Here is a 22735-nt window from a genome sequence, read left to right on the forward strand (position 1 = left end):
CCTTAAATACAAAAGAGCTTTGCAGATGTGATTAGTTTAAGGATTTTGAGCTGGGGAAGTTGTCTTGAATTTATCTGGTGGCTCAAGGTAGCAACAGGATTTGCAGGAAAACAGGAGAGGCAGAGAAAGAGGTGTGAGGTAGAGTCAAAGGTTAGAATGATATGACTGATGACTTTGAAGATGGAGGACGCATTAACTAAGGAATGCCAATAACCTTGAGACATTGGATTCTCTCTGTCTTGTAGAAGGAATTCAACTTTGCAAAGCGTCTTTTAAACAAAATTATTTATTTTTATAAAGTTGCTCATGATGATTTATTACTTTCAACATTCCAACACCAATCCCACCATTACACCTTCCCAATCCCATTATTTCCGATTTTCCCAACTACTACTCAAGCCTGCCCCAATAGCAGACCCTAAATAATTTATTGTATATTGCTTGTTATGAATAATTCACTAAAAATGATCAAAAAAGATTTCTTTAGAAAAAAATGTGTGAAGATTGTTGTTTCTCACCCTGGAGCTGTTAAGCCCTTGTATAAGAGATTAATAATCTATTGTTACAGGTTAAGCCTTGTGTGTTAATGTTTTCTTAGTTGAGATTGGTTGTCTTCTACTTTACATCCCATCCAATGTGGTGTGCTACTACAGGTATATCAGTGGTGTTGGGTTTGAGATGACAGGAATTCTAAAATTTTGAATGGGGTGATACAGCTGGAGTTAAATTTTTTTCTTTTTGGGTCACACCCAGCGATGCTCAGGTGTTACTCCTGACTCTGCACTCAGGAATTACTCCTGGCGGTGCTTGGGAGACCGTATGGGATGCCAGGGATTGAACGCGGGTCGGCTGCGTGCAAGGCAAATGCCCAAACCACTGTGCTACCTCTCCAGCCCCTGGAGTTAAATTTTTAACTGAATGGTGACTTTAGGGTCTAGAATCATCTCTACAGTTTGTTGATCTCTTTTGAGATTTATTTTTAATCTCTGGATCATGGCTGGTTAATGAGTTTTTATGGCACTATAGGCAGTTCATAAGCATGGCTACCAGGCTCCCTGAAGCACAGGGGGATGTGGGAAAGTAGCCCATCCCTGACTCTGTGAGAGCCTGCAGATTTCAGTCACAAAACCTGTATACCTGTGTTTTTCATCAAATTCATTCCTGGATGAGGCTATGCCTGGGTCTGTTGAGTCCAGCCGTGAGCATGGAGTGTGGAATTTTTGCTGCCTGGGCTCTGTTTGGGTGGCTGATGGACTCACTCACCCCATATGGAGTGACTTGGATATCAGATTCAGCTTGACTACTGAAAAGCATCTTGAGTTTAGCATCTGTGAGACCCATTCTGTACTTCCACCTCTGGAAGTAAGGAAATAAGTTTCTGCTGTTTGAAGTCACTAAGTTTGTTTGGCATTAATGAAGTTTCTTTGTTATGGCATCAATGAAAAATATTACAGGGGTCGCAGTGTGCTAAGAATTAGGATTCAGTGTTTCCTAAAGTAATAGATATTTTAGGAAAATATCTCCCCTCATACCCATAGGTGGTACTAGAAAGATCTAGGGATTGGTAGTAGCCTCATTTTTAGCTGGAGTTAAAGGATGTTTTCTGTTATTTCATGTAAAAAAAGGGGTGGCAGGCACTGAGTAATTTTGTTTCTGAAAAGGAGGAAGTAAGACAAATAAGTTTGGGAAACTCTGGGTTATTTTCTTACCTCATGTTTTGGGTTTTTCAGACATTTTTTAAGGTTTTTATTTAGCGTAAGGAAAGGTAAAATAACTATGCTATTTTCTCCCCATTCCAACAACAACAACAACAAACCAGAAACTATACACCTTAGATTTTTTTTAAAAAAAGAAACAACACAAAACAGCTTACCATTCTAATGACTGGAGCTAACAATCGGATATAATTTTATTAAAGAAAAGTAAAGTGTTTGTGTGAAGATATTGTGACTCAGAAATACTTCTCTGAGGCCAGCTAGATAGTACAGTGGATATGGTATCTGCTTCATACATGGCCAACCTGTATCTATCCCCAGCAATACAGAACAATACCCAGGGGTGATCCCTAAGCTTATTTAGGAGTAAGCCTCGAGCAGAGCTGGGTGGGGCCCCAACACCATCACCCACAAAAATCTCTGAGTGTGATTACTTTAATTCTTTGTTTATTGTGCCTCAAATCAAACATGATATAATGATACCAAAGATTAAATATGTATTATAATATAACATAAATATTATAACTATTATAACTGGGAGATGTTAGTAATAAATATGACCATAATGTACGGTCTAACAAACAAGACAGCCATGACCTTAGCAAAAGGAAGTTCTCCTGTTTTGTTATTCAATTTCTACATGGTACTGAAACAGGAAAGATAATTTTAAGCACCTGTCTGGAACTTCCGGGAAAAAGAAGAGGAAGTCTTTTCAATGACACATCTGGAAGTGAATTATAAAACACATGGTTTTCACAATAGCAGAACAGAAATAGTTCTTCCTCTTATCAAAGAGAGAAATTAACTATTTTCTTCTAAGAATAAGTCTCGTTATCTTGTATAGAATGTGAAGGATGGAGGCAGGAAGAGACAGAGATTTAGGACCTGGGGCATCTATAACAGAATGGGAGCAGTGGTTATGTTGCAGTTTTGAAGACCCCTTTGAATTTAGTAACTTCAGCAGGTGTAGTTAAGGTGCCTCCTGTGTCTGAAGAAAATCATCTCTAGAGAAGTTTCAGAGGACACAACATGTAAGAATTAATCAAGATCATGCATAGAAAGATGAAGAAATAGTAATACTTAAAACTAATGATAGTGTCCCTAATGATAGTGATTAACTGGAAAACAAGACCCTAGGGAGAAATCTGAATATAATAACCTGGTTATACGATTTGGTTAAGATTTATTGCTTAAGCGCTGCCGAGATGTGACCCTGGGGGCTGCACGCGTGTGCGGCTCCTCCGCAGCTGCACAAGTGTGAATTCAGACCCAGCTGAACCAACTTCAACATGGGCAGCTCCTTGCAGATTGTCTCTAGCCAGAGAACTAAGCCGCCACCCCATGCCCACCCAGGAGGGGAAAGGTATTTCTCTCTCTCGCCTGTCCCTTCCCGGGAATGAAGGGTGTGGGGACCGCCATATTATGACGACCACAGATGGGATTTTATGACAAAAACTGCAGCAAAAGGACGCGAGGGTGCGCTTGGGAAGGTGGGAGGCACCGGCCCCTCCCACTGCTGCCCTGATGTAACCCCAGGGGCTGCACGCACGTGCAGCTCCTCAGCAGCTGCAGGAGCATGAATCCAGACCCAGCTGAACCAATTTCAACATGGGCAGCTCCTTGCAGATTGTCTCCAGCCAGAGAACTAAGCCGCGACCCCATGCCCGCCCAGGAGGGGAAAGGTATTTCTCTCTCTCGGCTGTCCTTTCCCAGGGGTGAAGGGCATGGGGACGCCATATTATGATGACCACTGATGGGGTTTACAAGTTTGCAATGATCGAATATCCGGAAGAAATCTCCCTGGACTTAGTTGTTAAAGTTGGCGCAGTAGCGGCTGCGCGACCTCATTTCTCTTCACAACAGGTCTGACTCCAGTGGGGTGCTCCTAATAATAATGGTGAGGTTTGTGTTGAAATATTGAATGTAACCAAAGTAAATAGAAAGTAAAGTAAAATTTATCAGTTACAAGGCGGGGGGGGTGCGGGGTTGGGCGGGATGGGAGGTGTACTGTGGGTTGTTTTTTTTTTTGTCTTTGGTGGTGGGATATGGGCACTGGTGAAGGGATGGTTGTTTCAGCATTGTATGACTAAGACTTCAGCCTGAAAGCATTGTAATTTTCCACATGATGATTCAATAAAATAAAATTAAAAAAAGATTTATTGCTTAAGAAAAATGGTTTATTACTCTTCCAAGTGTTCCCCAAGTAGTCATATACTTTTTAAAATTATAAGTCATTTTTGGGAAACATGCTATTCTTCTATGCCCCTGTTTCTTCCTTTCTTGCACCAGAGAATTCTTCTTTTTTCTTATAATATTATTTTATTTTTATAAAGTTGTTCACAACAGTCCATTACAGATAATATTCAAACACCAGTCACACCATCATGCACCTTCCCACCACCATAAGAGGAAAGTGTGTGAAGATTGTTGTACTTCATGCTGGAGCCATTAAAGCCCTTGTATAAGAGATTACAAACATATATGTTAAGCCCAAACAAATGTGTGCTACTTTTGGTACCTCAGTGGGCTAGAGTATAAGAGATCGCATGGCCACAAATGTGGTCACATGCTCCAGGACATTCTATGTCGCTCCCTTCCAGGAGCTTTATTTCGTAGTCTCTAGATCTTGGCCATTGATGAGATTATATGGCACCAGAGTCAGTTTGTGGGTGTGACTTCCAAGCTACCAGAAAACTGGGGAGCTGGGGGGAGCAGACCCTGTCACATTCCACGTGTGCTTGGAGATCTCAGTCATGGGTCCCGAATACCCGCAGAAATTCTTTAGAGTTGTTTTTCAGCTTCTTTTTCTGGATACTTTTTCCTTGTCGTGCCAAATGTCTTCAGCATAAAGGCTTGTTTCAGTAAACTTATATAGTGCACTAAGGACCCTTTGAATTCTCTATGTGGACATTATCAAATGTATTTGGTATGCTTTTCCAAATCCACCTGGGTATCTGTAATGTCCAAACTTTTTACACTCTCTGGTGGAATAATGGTATGAAGGGAAGTCAAGCAGAATTAAATAGCATTAAAAACAACTCTCTGTGAGCTGTTACTTCCAAGAATGTACAGCAAGAAAAGTTGAATAATTTAAATTCATTTAAAAAGTTGGGGAACTTCACAGCTGATCTTCAGAGAGAGTGGTTCAACAGTAAGTTAAACTTTGAAATACTATAAAGAGAGCAGTATTTATCTGTCTTTATAGATCTCTTCATGCACATCTACTCACCTTCTCATTCTTCATTACTTTACAGGTGAAAGAAAAACAATTTTTTAAAGGAAATTATGCAGATATTAGGCTTTCAGTGCCAAAATCTTACACCTTCTGAGTAGAGTGAATGAGTAAGTAATTTGAGTTGGCAGTATCTTTATAGCCACATGACCTCATTTTTTAATTTGGGTTAAATATCCAAATAAAATGTCACTTATGATATTTCCTCTCCTACATGATTTGATGGTTTGTACAACAGATATTAAATAGAAAGTAAATGGTAAAACATCTATTGCTTTGAGAAGACATTGTGATGAGTTCAGTAATCTTATAAAATTTGGCATCTCCTCCAAGGGTCTTGAGTATGCCATAGGAAAATAAAGCACTTTTTTTTTATTCTACCTATTCGACATTTTGCATTTTTATCCTATATGAGGAGGGATTCTCAGCATAATGCATATTATAATAGATGAAAATTATACAAAAATAAATCTGTATTAATCAGGACAGGATAGAGGTACTGTTTTCTGTATGAGGACAGAGGTAACTTTTTATTTTGTAAAATCTAATTTGAAAAATCTAAGGGTGAAGTTAGTAAAATGATTTTTTAACCTTATGACAGAGGCAATGTTAGGATAAAGCCCTTTGATTAACCACTTTTTAAAAGGGGTTTTAGTCCAGCATGACTTTGACTTTTATGTAAATTGAGAGGCAACTTGATGAGAAAAGAAGGATGTGCATTTGATCATTACTTTATTTACTCACATCCTGTTTTGATAGCAAAATTCTGACCTCTTGGTGTAGGATTAAACCAGGACCATTTTCTGGCTGTTTAAAGCTCTGGTTACATTCTGTAAGACAAGAAAGAGCAGAGTCAGGGCAGGAACAATATATTAGTGGGTAAGGTGATTGCCTGGCATCCCATATGGTCTCTTGAGCACCACCAGAAGTAATTACTGAGTGCAGATCCAGAAATAACTCCTGAACCTTACTGTGTGTGGCCAACAACAGCAATAACAACAAAAATATCTCAAAGAAACAAACAAACAAGAAGAAAGAAAGGAAGAAAGAAAGAAAGGAAGCAGAAAGAAAGAAAGAAAGAGAGAGAGAAAGAAAGAACGAAGAGAAGATAAGAGAAAGAAGAAAGAAGAAAGAAAGAAAGAAAGAAAGAAAGAAAGAAAGAAAGAAAGAAAGAAAGAAAGAAAGAAAGAAAGAAAGAAAGAAAGAGAGAGAGAAGAGATAGAGAAAGAAAGAAAGAAAGAAAGAAAGAAAGAAAGAAAGAAAGAAAGAAAGAAAGAAAGAAAGAAAGAAAGAAAGAAGAAGAAGAGAAGGAAGGAAGAAGGAAGGAAGGAAGGAAGGAAGGAAGGAAGGAAGGAAGGAAGGAAGGAAGGAAGGAAGGAAGGAAGGAAGGAAGGAAGAAAGAAAGGAAGGAAGAAAGGAAAAGAAAGAGCAGAGTTCCATGAAGAGACACAAGAGAGAAAGTTGCTGGGAGATTCTTTTGAAGGCTCTGTCAAAGGATCCATGAAGTGAACTCATAAGTCCTCATCCTATTTTATCACCTTTCTTTAAGCAGTTGTAGGGAACATGGTTGAGAACGTTTTTGGAAACAAAATGTATTTGAAGGATAGTGGCAGTTTGCTAAATTCTTTATATTACAACGAGAAACGTACACTAATTTCTCTTTTTTCTTGTTGCTGCCATTGTATGAGTATGAGCAATCAATTTGATTAAAATGTGTTCTTTCCTAGCCACCAGTTAATCTGTGATTGAGTCAGGAGAGACAAATCACTTAGAGGATATTATAAAGGTGCTGCAGTGAGAACTATTATGGATCTGTGACAATTTCAAGATAGAGAGATCTGAAGTAGGAATGCGTTATTGCTCATAACACAAGAGTATTGTGGAAGTTTTGGAAATTGCATGTGTCTTTCAATTATGTTCCCGGTATCAGCATTAATAAGCTGTCTTTTCAAGATTCTTTTAAAATCATGGTATTCATCTCTATAATTGTGTATAGAACTTTTTGCTAGACCTCCCACTCAGTCTAAAACTAGTCACTTCTGTGACAAGCTAGATATTTCTGAGAGAAATTTTCTTTTACAAACAAATCAGTTTGTGATGCAAAGCCTGTGTCTGAAAGAAATGCTCAGAATACGATCCAGGTATTGGCCCATGGCAGGGCTCCTTCCCAAAGCCGCTATTCTAACCAGACCCCTGGTGGCTGGTTTTCATCCTTGATCTCTGGGGTATGGGAATTGAGGCACACTGCATGCACCCCAAGCTGCAACGTTCTGGGCACCCTCTGCTCATCCAATCCAGGTATCGGCCCATGTCAGGGCTCCTTCCCAGAGTTACAGTCTCATTATTTTATTCTTCTCCCTCCATATCCCACAAGAACCATAAGTTACCTTCTAAGTTTGAACTTTCACCAGTTTAGCTTAGCCACCAGAAACACATTAGCCAATAACTCATTAAGCCCACATCAATTAATACTGCCTCATAAGCAGAATAGTAACAGTGAGTGTGAATGGCTAAACCACATAGGTCACAATGGTAAAGCAACTCAGAAACCCACCAAGCTTATTTATTGAAAAGACTAGCCCAGAAAAGCCCAACAGCAATGAAGTGCTGGATAACCTCTGACAGGGAATTTAGAAGGGAGCCACTGAGGATGCTTAGGGAGCTAAAAGAAACAATGAAAAGCAATGCCAGTAAAATTCAAGAGGATTTGAAGATAGAAATGTGAAAAATGCAAATAAAATTACAAACGGAAATGTCAGACCTGAAAAACCTGGTAGGCGAATTAAAAAACTCAGTAGAAGATCTCAGTATCAGAGTAACAGCTGCTGAGGACAGAATCAGTGAGCTTGAAGATGAAGATAAGAGACTCTCTAAAAAAGAACAGAAAATGGAAAAGAGACTGACAATCCGGGAACAGATGGCAAGAGAAGATTGTGATGAAGCCAAGAGGAGTAATATAAGAATTATTGGAGTCCCAGAGGGACAGGAAGAAAACCCCGATGAAGAAGAAACTGTCAAAGACATCATTGCTATGATGTTCCTAGAGCTGAAGAAAACATGTGACCACATTCAGGAGGCCCGAAGGGTACCAGCTAGAAGAAATCCAAATAACAAGACACATCCTGATCAAAATGACCAACACCTTAGGTAGAAACAAAATCCTTAAAGCAGCAAGATCAAAGAAAGAAATTGCTCATAAAGGAAAATCCTTAAGATTCACAGCTAAATTTGACAAGATCCAACACCCATTCATGATAAAAATTCTCACCAAAATGGGTTTTGGAGGAACTTTTCTCAAGATAGTCAAAGCCATCTACCATGATCCTATGGCAAGCATTATCATCAATGGAGAAAAACTAAGGGCTTTTCCTGTAAGATCGGGGACAAGACAAGGATGCCCACTCTCACCACTTCTCTTTAATATAGTATTGGAAGTATTAGCAATAGCCATCAGGCAAGAAAAAGATATTAAGGGGATTCAGATCGGAAAGGAAGAAATCAAGCTCTCACTATTCGCAGACGATATGATGCTATACCTAGAGAAACATAAAAGCTCTAGTAAGAAACTCTTAGAAACAATTGACCTATACAGTAAAGTCGCAGGCTATAAAATCAATACCCAAAAATCCATGGCCTTCCTATATCCAAACAATGAGACAGAGGAAAGGGACATGAAAAAAGCAATCCCGTTCACAATTGTGCCCCAGAAAATCAAATACCTTGGAATCAGCTTAACTAAAGAAGTAAAGGACCTCTACAAAGAAAACTATAAAACGCTACTCCATGAAATCAAAGAGGACATGAGGAAATGGAAACATATCCCCTGCTCATGGATAGGGAGAATAAACATTGTCAAAATGGCAATACTCCCAAAAGCATTATACAGATTTAACGCGATCCCTATAGGGATACCCATGACATTCTTCAAAGAAACGGATCAAGCAATCCTGAAATTTATATGGAACAATAAGCGCCCACGGATAGCTAAAACAATTCTTGGGAAAAAGATGATGGGAGGCATCACCCTCCCCAACCTTAAACTCTACTACAAAGCGGTAACAATTAAAACAGAATGGTACTGGAACAAAGGCAGAGCTGAGGACCAATGGAACAGGGTGGAATATCCCCACACACAACCTCAAATGTATGATCATCTAATCTTTGATAAAGGAGCAAGAGATGTGAAGTGGAGCAAGGAAAGCCTCTTTAATAAATGGTGCTGGCACAACTGGACAACCACATGCAAAAAAGTGGGCGTAGAACTCGACCTGACACCATACACAAAAGTCAGATCAAAATGGATTAAAGACCTCAACATCAGACCACAAACCATAAGGTACATTGAAGACAAGGTCGGCAAAATCCTCCACGATATTGAAGATAAAGGTATCTTCAAAGATGACATGGAACTAAGCAATCTAGTAAAAACAGAGATCAACAAATGGGACTACATTAAACTAAAAAGCTTCTGCACCGCAAAAGATACAGTGACCAGAATACAAAGACTATCTACAGAATGGGAAAGGATATTTACACAATACCCATCAGATAAGGGGTTAATATCAATGGTATATAAAGCACTGGTTGAACTCTACAAGAAGAAAACATCCAACCCCATCAAAAAATGGGGCTAAGAAATGAACAGAAACTTTACCAATAAAGAGATACGAATGGCCAAAAGGCACATGAAAAAGTGCTCTACATCACTAATCGTCAGAGAGATGCAGATCAAAACAACCACGAGATACCACCTCACACCACAGAGACTAGCACACATCCAAAGGAACAAAAGCAACTGCTGTTGGAGAGGATGTGGGGAGAAAGGGACCCTTCTACACTGCTGGTGGGAATGCCGGCTAGTTCAGCCCTTTTGGAAAACAAGATGGACGATTCTCAAAAAACTAGAGGTTGAGCTCCCATTTGACCCAGCAATACCACTGCTGGGAATATATCCCAGAAAAGCCAAAAAGTATAGTTGAAGTGACATATGCACTTATATGTTCACCGCAGCACTGTTTACAATAGCCAGAATCTGGAAAAAACCCGAGTGCCCTAGAACAGATGACTGGTTGAAGAAACTTTGGTACATCTATACAATGGAATACTATGCAGCTGTTAGAAAAAATGAGGTCATGACGTTTGCATATAAGTGGATCAGCATGGAAAGTATCAAGCTAAGTGAAATAAGTCAGAAAGAGTGAGACAGACATAGAAAGATTGCACTCATCTGTGGAATATAGAATAATAGACTATAAGACTAATGCCCAAGAATAGTAGAAATAAGTACCAGGAGGTTGTCTCCATGGCTTGGAGGCTGGTCTCTCATTCTGGGTAACTCAGGGAAGGGACCACCAAGTAAAATGTGGTCGGAGGTCATGAGGGGGAAAGGTGATGCGGGCCGAATACAGAATAGAGACTGAACACAATGGCCACTGGACACCTTTATTGCAAACCGCAACACCTAATCAGAGAGAGAGAACAAAAGGGAATACCCTGCCATAGTGGCAGTGTGGGGTTGGGGGAGATGGGACTGGGGAGGGTGGGAGGGATGTTGGGTTTACTAGTGGTGGAGAATGGGCACTGGTGAAGGGATGGGTTATCGAACTTTGTATGGGGGAAACATGAGCACAAAAATGTATAAATCTGTAACTGTACCCTCACAATTACTCTCTAATTAAAAATAAACTAATAAAAAAAAGATTCACAGCTGACTTGTCTGATGAAACCCTCATGGCCCCAAAACAGTGGTGGGATATAGTGAAAAAATTCAATAAAATAAATGCCTCACCAAAAATACTATACCGGGGTAGACTCTCATGCATAATAGAAAAAACAACACAGAGTTTCACAGATAAACTACAGCTCAGGAACTTCATAGATTCAAAACGATGGTTACAAGAACAACTGAATGGGCTACTTTAAGACAAGACAGGCCTCTCAAATAAACCAAATTTCAGCAGAAAAATGGGACAAAATCCCATAATAATAATCTCTCTAACATTAATGGGCTAAACACACCAATTAAAAGACAAAGAGTGGCAGGATGGATTAGAAAATTGAACCCAACATTCTGCTGCCTGCAAGAAACATGCCAACAGTCAGAGCAAACATAGGCTCAAAGTCAAAGGCTGAAAAACAATCCTACAGGCAAACAACTCCCATATAAAAGCTGCAGTAGCTATCCTAGTATCAGAGCACATTGATTTCAGACTGAAGAAGGTGACAAGAGATAGTGAAGGTCATTTCTTATTGATAAAGGAATCTGTACAACAGGAAGAACTTACAATACTAAATATATATGAACCTAATGAGGGACGAGCAAAGTACTTAAAACAAGTACTCATAGACTCAAAGAAAGACATCGATAACAATACAATACTTGTGGGAGACTTCAACATCTCTTTATCACCTCTTGATAGATCAACCACACTCAGGCTTAGCAAGGACACATTTCATCTGAGGGAAAAAATGGAAGAAAAGGACTTAGTAGATATATACAGGAAACTTCATTCTCAAAAAGCTGAATACACGTTCTTCTCAAATGTGCATGGAACAGTCTCCAAGATAGATCACATGCTGAGCCACAAAACATACCTCCATAAAATTAAGAAGATAGAGATTGCATCAACAATCTTCTAAGAAAATGATGCGCTGAAATTAGAAATAAATCACACACACAAACAGAAAATGAAATCAAACCAATGGAAATTAAAGAGCTCACTATTGGAGAATGAGTGGCTTAGAAAGGAAATCAAAGAGGAAATCAAAAGATTACTGGAAATGAACGAAAATGAGGACATGAGTTACCAAAACTTATGGGACACAGCAAAAGCTGTGTTAACAGGAAAGTTTATAGCTCTACAAGCATTCCTCAGGAAGGAGGAGCAAGCCACATAAATAACCTAATCTCACAGCTTAAGAGCTTGGAGAATGACCAACAAAAGGAGCCCAATATGAACAGGAGGAAGGAAATAATAAAACTCAGAGCAGAAATTAATGATATGGAAACCAAAAAAAAAAACAATCCAAAAGATCAATGAAACCAAGAAATGGTTCTTTGAGAAAGTAAACAAGATCGATAAACCTATAGCAAGATCCACAAAAAAAGGGAGAGAGAAAACCCTAATAAACCAAGTTAGAAGTGAAAAGGGGGACATTACAACAGAAACTAGAGAAATTCAAAAGATTCTAAGAGATTACTTTGAGAATCCATATGCCACGAAACACGAAAACCTCTAGAAAATGGGTAAATTCTTAGATTCCTATAGCCTCCCAAGGCTGAACCAAGACCTGGAATACCTGAACAGACCTATCACCATCAAGGAAATTGAAACAGGAATAAAAAGTTTCCCCAAGCACAAAAGTTCTGGTCCAAATGGATTCACTAGTGAATTTCTCCAAATCTTTAAAGAGGACTTACATCCAATACTCTCCAACCTTTCCAGGAAATTGAAATATCAAAAACACTTCCAAACAGTTTCTATGAAGCAAATATCACCCTGATACCTAAAGCAGACAGAGACACCACAAAGAAAGAGAATTACAGACCAATATCGCTGATGAACACAGACGCAAAGATCCTTAACAAAATATTAGCAAATAGAATCCAACGACTCATCAAAAAGATCATAGACCATGACCAAGTAGGATTAATCCCAGGGACACAAGGTGGTTTAACATTCACAAGTCAATCAACATAACTCATCATATCAATAAAAGAAATATTAAAAACCATATAGTCATATCAATAGATGCAGAGAAAGCATTGACAAGATCAAGCACCCATTTATGATGAAAACTCTCAGCAAAATGGGCATTGAAGGAACTTTCCTCAATATATTGAAAGCTATATACCAAAAGCCCATGACAAGTATCATTCTCAATGGGGAAAAACCAAAAGCCTTCCCTCTAAGATCGGGCACAAGACAAGGTTGCCCACTTTCACCACTCCTATTCACTATAGTACTGGAAGTCCTGATCATAGCAGTTAGACAAGAAAAAGATATCAAGGGCATACAGATAGGAAAGGAAGACTCTACAGAAAAGCTCCTAGAAACAATAGGTCAATATAGTAAAGTGGCAGGGTACAAAATCAACAACCCAAAGTCCATGGCTTTCTTATATACAAATAATGAAAGAGAAGAAAGAGATATTAAAAAAAATCCCATTCACAATAGTACCTCAGAAAATCAAGTACCTTGGAATCAACTTAACCAAAGAGGTGAAAGGCCTGTACAAGGAAAATTACAAAACACTACCTCAAGAAATAAAAGAGGACACTAGGAAATGGAGACACATCCCCTGCTCATAGATAGGGAGAATTAACATGATCAAAGTGACAATACTGCCCAAAGCACTATACAAATTTAATGTGGTCCCTATCAGGATACCCATGACATTTTTTAGGGAAATAGACAAAACACTCCTGAAATTTATATGTAACAATAAACCCCCACAAATAGCTAAAGCAATCCTTGGGAAAAAGAGAATGGGTGGCATCACCTGCCACAACTTCAAACTCTACTACAGAGCAGTAGTAATTAAAACAGCATGGTATTGGGCTAGAAACAACCTTCAGACCAATGGAACAAAGTTGAATATCCTGTAACAGACCCCCAAATATATGGCCACTTGATGTTGACAAAGGGGCAAGAAATGTGAAGTGGAACAAGAAAAGCCTCTTCAACAAGTGGTGCTGAGAAAACTGAATAGCTACCTGCAAAAAGTGGACTCTGACCTCTATCTAATGCCAGGCACAAAAGTCAGATCAATGTGTACTAAAGACCTCAATATGAGACATGAATCTATAAGGTAAATAGAGGAAAATGTAGACAGAACTCTCCGTGACATTGAAGCTAAAAGCATCTTTAAGGATGAAACAGCACTGACCATGTAAGTGGAAGTAAACATTAAAGTTAGAAGCTTCTGCACTTCAAAAGAAATAATTACCAAAATACAGAAAGAGCACACAGAATGGAAAAGAATATTTACCCAATACCCAACTGACAAGGCATTAATATCCAGGATGTACAAGACACTAGTAGAATTGTATAAGAAAAAAACTTCCAACCCGATACAGAAATGGGGAGAAGAAATGAATAGAAGTTTCCTCAAAAAAGAAATACAAATGGCCAAAAGGCACATGAAAAAATGTTCCACATCACTATTCATCAGGGAGATGCAAATCATAACAACAATGAGATATCATCTCACACCACAGGGACTGACACGCATTCAGAAGAACAAATGCAACCAGTGCTGGCATGAATGTGGGGGAAAAGGGACGCTCTTACACTCTTAGTGGGAATGCTAACTGATCCAGCCTTTCTGGAAAACAATATGGACAGTCCTTCAGAAACTAGAAATTGTGCTTCCATATGACCCCACAATACCACTTCTGGGAATATATCCCAAGAATGCAAAAAAGCACAGTAGAAATGACATCTGTACCTATATATTCATTGCAGCACTGTTCACGATAGCCAAAATCTGGAAACAAACCGAGTGGCCGAGAACAGATGACTTGTTAAAGAAATTTTGGTACATCTACACAACGGAATACTATGCAGCTGTTAGGAGAGATAAAGTCATAAATTTTCTTATAAATGGATAGACATGGAGAGTATCATGCTAAGTCAGAAAGAGAGGGACAGACATAGAAGGACTGCGCTCATTTGTGGAGTGATAGAATAATATCACATTAAGCTGACACCAAGGATAGTAGATACAAGGGCCAGTATGATTTCCCCATAGCTTGAAGCCTGGTTCATGAGCAGAGGGAAGAAGGCAGCTGGAATAGAGAAGGGATCACTAGGAAAATGATGACTGGAGGAATCAGTCGGGATAAGAGATATGTGTCAAAAGTAGATAAAGGACCAAACATGATGGCCTCTCAGTGTCTTAGTTGCAAGCCATAATGCCCAAAACTAGAGAGAGAGAGAGTATGGAGAATATTGTCTGCCATGGAGGCAGGGGGAGGGTGGGAAAGGGGGGGGTTATACCGGGGATATTGGTGGTGGGGAATGTGCACTGGTGGAGGGATGGGTGTTTGATCATTGTGTGATTGTAACCCAAACATGAAACTTTATAACTATCTCACAGTGATTCAATAAAATTAAAAAAAAAGAAATGCTCAGAATCCATGTGCCTTGCCTGCACTCTTAGGTTCTACGTGGGTCTGCGCTTGATGAACTGTGCAACCTCTATTTCAGTCATGCAAGTTTGTAAATCGGACAAATCATGCCTGCTCTGTACAGCTCATGGTCTTGTTATTGACAGACTGAGAAAATAACTAAGAAATTTGTTGAAAGTGGTGTATCTAATAATTGATTTTTATGATAAGGGTGGAAAGCCAACCTAATGGATTCCCACAGGTTATCAAGTCAATACTTGAAGGATGAGCCCCGGGACATCTAGAATTCCCTGTTCAAATGCAGTGTTCAGAACCACTGTACATATTTCTTTTTTTTTAGCTAAATGACTTAAGACTGGATTTATTTCAATTGTATAATATAATTATTTTTACATTAAGCATGGCACATGTGAATTTCTCATCTGATGCACCGGTTTTTCATTAACAATTTTCTTTTAATATTATTACATCACCGTGAGATAGTTACAAGCGTTCCTGTTTGAGTTACAATCACACAATGATCAAACACCTATCCCTCCACCAGTGCATATTCCCAACCACCAATATCCTGAGTATAATCCCCCCTTTCCCACCCTCCCCTTGCCTCCATGGCAGACAATATTCCACATACTCTCTCTCTACTTTTGGGCATTATGGCTTGCAACTAAGACACTGAGAGGCCATCATGTTTGCTCCTTTATCTACTTTTGGCACATATCTCTTTTCCCGACTGATTCCTCCAGCAATCACTTTTTAGTGATCCCTTCTCTATTCCAGCTTCTTTCTTCCCTCTGCTCATGAACCAGGCTTCAAGCTAGGGGCAATCCTCCTGGCCCTTGTATTTACTGTCCTTGGGTGTCAGCTTCATGTGATGTTATTTTATACTCCACAAATGAGTGCAGTCCTTCTATGTCTGTCCCTCTCTTTCTGACTCATTTCACTTAGCATGATACTCTTCATGTCTATCTGTTTATAGAAAATTTCATGATATCATCTCTCCTAACAGCTGCATAGTATTCCATTGTGTAGATGTACCAAAATTTCTTTAACCAGTCATCGGTTCTTGGGCACTTGGGTTGTTTCCAGATTTTGGCTATTGTGAACAGTGCTGCAATGAATTTTGGTACAGATGCCATTTATACTGTGCTTTTTTTCATTCTTGGGATATATTCCCAGAAGTGGTATTGCAGAGTCATATGGAAGCACATTTTCTAATTTCTGAAGGACTATCCATATTGCTTTCCAGAAAGGCTGGATCAGTCAGCATTCCCACTAAGAGTGTAAGAGAGTCCCTTTTCCCCCACATCCATGCCAGCACTGGTTGCTTTTGTTCTTTTGAATGTGTTACTGTGCACGTTTCAGTGCTCACAGTCAAGGGTGAGTGTAAAGTTCTTCTTGAGCTATGATTAAACAGTGCTAACATTGAGTTTGTTGATTTTTCATATATATTAGTTATCTGAAGATTATATCCTGTTAAAGAATACAAAAAGTGCTTATTACAATGTTTTGTAAACCATAATGAAGAAAAGAATGGGGGAGAGAAAGAAAGAGAGAGAAAGAGAGAGCGAGAGGGAGCAAGAGAGTGAGCCTCCCATAGAAGAGGTGGGGTGTGGGGCTGGAGGGAAACTGGGGACATTGGTGAACACTTGTGAAGGAAAGAGTGTTGAAACATATATCTGAAACCCAATCATAAAAAATATTGCTCCCTGGAAAAAATAAAATGTATATAAAAGTGACTAAGTCACTTTTAAGTATAGTACTAAAAAACTTCAGGTCATAGAGGTAGATGGTAGAAATACTCCTTTTTTATGAAGTGGGGAAAAATATTTTTCTTATGTTTCCTAATTTCCATACCACAGACCGTAAGTTTTGGGATGGCAACCATTTTCCCTTTAAGACCTCTGGAAAATTATCTTAAAGAGTTGATGAATTGGTTGTATCTCTAGGTAGGTGGCAGAAGGTAACAAATCCTCTCTGGAGAATAACATATTAAATCAAGATTTCAAAGAATTCCTGCAGAGAATTAAAGCAAAACAAAACAACCGTGAGTACACAACTTAAAAGTAACAGAAAAATATTTGAAAAATAAGCCTTGATAAACAAGAACCTGCATGTTTATTAGCAAATAACAAAAGCAAACTTTCAAGGAAAAGAACTGTGAAGTATTCAGAAAATGCTAAAAATACACTAATCATGTTTTAATAAGGTCCAAAGAAGCAACAACAATGAAAGACATTGAAAGTTCAAGGGAATGTGTCTATGGAAAATAACCAGAGCTATCTGAAAAGAACCTAAAGAGGACTTTCAAACATTAAAAAAAAACTACTCAAGTTAGAAATGTTATGCAAGTTTGACAGCAGGTGAGACAGAATAGAAGAATGTAGACTATTTACTGAACTGAAGTAGGATGCTAAGGAAATTTCAGAAGATGCAGTATAGAAAAACAAAAAGATAAAACATATAATCATTGTATTACTGTAATCCTGTTCCTCATTGATTTGCTTGAGCGGGCACCAGTAACATCTCCACTGTGAGACTTGTTGTTACTGTTTTTGGAGGTTTAATACACATTGCAGCAATAATTTTTTATATCTGAACCAAGTCACTGGGCAATAATATATAAATCAGGAAGAGGAGGTAATGGGAGTAAAACCATTCTAATATCTTGTCCTTTATTGTATATGAGCGAATATTATAAAGATACTCATTTCCTTTAGACATTAGTAAACAAAGTAAGCTTTAAAAAATTCAAGGTAATCAAAGAATTGAAGTAGAATTTGCATCTTATAACCTAGGACTGGGAAAAAAAGAATAAAAATGAAAAAGAAATAAGCCCCAGTCTTAAGATAGCAAGGTAGCAGGAGAAACAAATAAGAATATAGAAAAGATTGAGGCAAAGATGAAGCACAGAATCAGATAGAGCAAAAGATTATTTTTCTCAGCAGGATCATGTGGAGTTCCTGGGTCAGGGCTGTACCTTCTTGCTCTTCCTTGGTGCCAGCGGTCACATGCTCGGGTTTATGCCAGATGAAAGGCTGTGACTGCAGCATCTGCAAGACCTGGAAGGCTACAGAGCAAAGACTAGGAGTGGGGCTCCTAAAAGCAGATGCTCCCCACAGTAGGTAGGGCCTATGATATTTGGAAGTGTTTGGGAATTAGTTCTTCACTACTAGCCCACCTGGAAGAACATGGTTTATACTACAAACCAATTCAGCGTCTTTACTTTACTTCTGTACTTCTTCTTGTGTGGACTATTTAATATAATGTAAAATATCAGTACAAAATCACATGCATTGTTTGGATAGAAAAACAAAATATTTCCAAGTGATACAGCTCTGGAGATTGGAAAAGTAGTTGACCCAAAGAGAAAATTTCCTGAAGTGCATAAGTAAAGATTATTTAAGAATTAAAAAACAAAAGAATTTCAAAGGTTTATGAGCAACAAATTTCTTGCTATATAACTATCTTTACTAAATATATATATTTTGAAAGTTACTCTAACAAAGTTAAATCAGAAGAAAAAAACAACAACAAAAAACCTCTACAAGAAGTAGAAGGTAATCTATTTTAGTAATCACATAAATGTAAGTGTGGTTAGTTCCCTAATTAAATGCTTCAAGCTGGATTAAAAAATACCACAATTTTATTTCAAGAGATGCATTTCTTATACTATTTATAAATAAAGAACCAAACAGAATAAAGGAATATTTTGAGACATCTCCTGAAATATAAGGCAAAAATGAAAGTTGCTGTAGCTGTATTAAATAGGAAAAAAATGGAAACTGGTACAAAAGTGAAAAAAAATATATTAGAAAAAAGATAATGTATTATAGTTTAGAAGTTTCAACTTTTTAAGAGGCTATTGGTAATAATTTGTAATTTAGAAGTAATAATGTATATTGAAAATAAATAAAATATAAAAATTGGACAAAATATGAGCAGAAATGATCAACTAACTATCATAAAGGGAGACTTTAATCTATTTTCTCAGTAATTGATAAAGCAGACAAAAATAATAAGAATATAGAATATTTGAAAATATCCAACATCTTTTATTATCTTTTGGTTAGCTAATGATTTTTTTAATAAGATGGATGGTTTTTAGAGGAGTTTTAGAGTGATGTCCAAATTGAGCGGGAATAAAGAATTTCCTGTGTGTCCCTGCCTACATATACCTAGCTTCCACTCGAGTAGCACAGTTATTACAACTGATAACTCTACACTGGTATACAATAACTACCAAAAGTAGCTTATACTAGTTTGCATAAGGGTTCACATTCCATGTTGCACATTTTATGGATTTGGATTCCTATATAATAACATGTCAAATCCATTATCTTTTGAACTCTGTTCCCAACAATTGGAGAAAAAATTAACTATGTATTTAAAGTATTTTTTCCTAGCTCATGGAATATTTGCAGAAAATTAACATGCTTTAGCCTACACAGCATGTTTCACCTAATTTCAATGATCTTTCCTTATAGACTGTTTTGTCTGGCCTCACCTTGGAAGGGCTAAGGAGAGATACTCATATAACAATGTTACAAAGGAGCCAAGACTTTTATCTTCATTTTTAAATACCTGGTTTTATTAAGCAAAAGTGGCACAGTTCAATTTTCTTTTTGAAGATAGTGTGAAATATTAGATCAAAGAGAAGAACTTATTTGTAAGAGAGACGAAGTGTGAAAAAACAGGTGGTAGAATCTTTTCTGTCATCTAGTAGTGTTATCAATTTCTAGAGTCCTTGTGCTCCAGCAGTATTTTGAAATATCACACCTTGATGCTCGCCAAAGCTGAACATTCCATTCTTTTCAGATTGTTTGAAAATGTTGCTGCTTTTTATTGGCCAATATTGTAAAAAGTAAAAAGGCACAAAGGTAAAATAAACATTTGTATCTGAAAACCCTAAAAGTATGACCCCCCCAGTAGATTTTAATATTTCTCTAACAAAACATCTGTCATTATTTCTTCCTCTTTTAGCCATACCTAGAAGTATTCAGGGCTTACTCCTGGCTCTGTGCTCAGGGATCACTCCTGGTGGAACTCAGGAGACCAAATGGGGTCCGGGAATTGAAGTGAACCTAGGTTGGCTGCATTCAAGACAAGGGCCCTAGATACTGTACTTACTTTCCGGCTCCAGACATTAGTAATTAGTTCAATCTACTTTTATTTTATAAAATTTATTTTTAATTTTTTAAAAAAATTATAAAGTAGTTATAATTTGATTGCATTTTTTATTTGATCACATTTAATATTTGAACCCCAATCCCACCACCATTACACCTTGCCACCACCATATTTCGGATGTTTCCATCCCGAACCTCAACTCCTACCCCAAAGCAGAACCAAAATAATTTATTTTGTGTTATTTATTATGTAAAACTGCTGAAAATGGTCCAAAATTTTTTCCCTTAGAGGAAAGAGTGCAAAGATGTTGTATTTCACCCAGGGGCCATTAAGCCCTTCTATAAGAAATCACTAACATATTGTTAAAGGTTGAGCCTTGTGTGCTTATATATACATATGCATACATATATATATGTGTGTGTGTGTGTGTGTGTGTGTGTGTGTGTGTGTGTGTGTGTGTGTGTGTTTAAAAAAATATCCCTCTAATATTGGTTGCCTCCTACTTTCAACCCCATAAAATGTGGTGCGGTACTCTTAAATTATGGAGTGAGGTATCAGTTGAGTTCTGGAGGTTTTCACCTTGGTCCGGGGAGGGGTTTCACCTGCCCTCCTCCAGGGTATCTTGAATGAAACAGCCTGGTTCAAGGTCTGGAAGCCTGGTTATGGCTCGTGTCGTGTTATGATCCCTTCTGGGAGAGAAGGACAATGCGCAATCTACATTTCTTAAGTTAGAATTTCATCACAGTCAACTTAAAAAGAATGGCATTGTTGAAATAGATTTTAATGCAGTTCTTCAAATGAAGTATTTCTCAAGTTTTTTTTCTTTTTATTAACATTCTACAAATAGCATTTTGTCTTTGTACTGCTCTGCCAACTTGATATAAATTCTCTAATCTTAAAGCCTTTCGAATTTCATTTTCTTTAAACATTAAACAGAAGACTAACTGGATACACTTGTTAAATTTTTATTTCCAATTGCTTGAAAATGCTAAGCATAGATGTTAAAGCCAATTTTTGATTACCTTTAGTTAATTGCTCTAATCCTTAAGATTTTTTAAAAGAAATTTTATTGAATCATCATGAGATATAGTTACGAAGTTGTTCATGGTTGAGTTCCAGTCATACAATGTTCTGACACCTACCCCTTCACCAGTGCTCATTTACCATCAGCAATGTCCCCAAGTTCTCCCCCACTCCACCACCCCTTACCCTGCTCCCTCCTCTGCCCCCTTCCCTGCCTTTATGGCAAATGTTTTTCTCTTTTCTCTCTCTTTCTGTCTCTCTCACACCCTCTCTCTCCCTTATTTATCTTTTATGCACTGTGGTGTGCAATCTGTTACTGAAAGGGTATCATGATGTATGTCACTTTGCCTCTTTCAGCATTTAGCTTCTGTCCAGTGTGATCATTTCTGACTTCCATTGTCATACCATTTCATAACTACCAATCTCTGTCTTAACTGCACTCCCCCTCCCACTTGGTGGCAATTTTCCTATGATGGACTAGTCCTCCTGGCCCATGTTTCTACTGTCTTTGGGTATCATTCACATACAATGTATGCTTCTTTTTAATATTATGCAAATGAGTGCAATCATTCTGTTTGTTCCTCTCCCTCTTACTGATTTCACCCTGCATGATACTCTCCATGTCCAACCAGGTATAAGCAAATTTCTTGACTTCATTTTTCCAAACAGCTGCATAGTGTTCGACTGTATATGTGTCCCATAGTTTCTTTATCCACTCATCTGTTCTCAGGTGCTTGGCTATTGTGCCAAATAATAGACCCTGACTATTGTGAATACAATGAACATAGGAGGGTAGATGGCATTGTGTTTTTGGAACCCCAGGAGATATTCCAAGGAGAGTTATTGCTCTGGGTTTTTTTAAAGCTCAATTTCTAGTTTTTTGAGAAATGTCCGTAGTATATTCCAGAAAGGTTAGACAAATCGGCATTCTCACCAGCAGTGAATGACTGTCCATTTCTCTCTGCATCAACACCAGCACTGGTTGTTCTTTTTGAAGTGTGCCAGTCTATGTGGAGTGAGGTGATATTGCATTTTTGATTTCTATCTTCTTATTGATTAGTGTTTTAGAGTGCTTTTTTATGTGCCTTTTTGCCATTTGTATTTCTTAAGGAAATTTCTGTTCATCTCTTCTTCCCATATTTTGATGGAGTTGGATGATTTTTTGGGGGTAATCTTCTACAACTGCCTTATGTATCTTGGACATTAGCCACTTATCAGTGTTGGGTAAATAAATTTTCCCATTCCATGAGCTGTCTTTGTAATCCTGGTCATTGTTTCCTTTGACATGCAGAAGCTTCTTAGTTTAAAGTAGCACCATTTGTTTATCTTTACTTTCACTTGCTTGGCCAGAAATGTTCCATTCTTTAATACTCTTTGGTTTAAAAATATTTTTCTGCCCTTTAGCATAAACAGTCCTATTAAAATTTACAAATATTTACAGTCCCATTAAATTTAACAATGAAAAATTTTTCATTGTAAACATATGAAATGATTATTATGTAGAAA

The sequence above is a fragment of the Sorex araneus genome, chromosome 1 (assembly GCF_027595985.1).
Source record: "Sorex araneus isolate mSorAra2 chromosome 1, mSorAra2.pri, whole genome shotgun sequence".
NCBI lineage: Eukaryota > Metazoa > Chordata > Mammalia > Eulipotyphla > Soricidae > Sorex > Sorex araneus.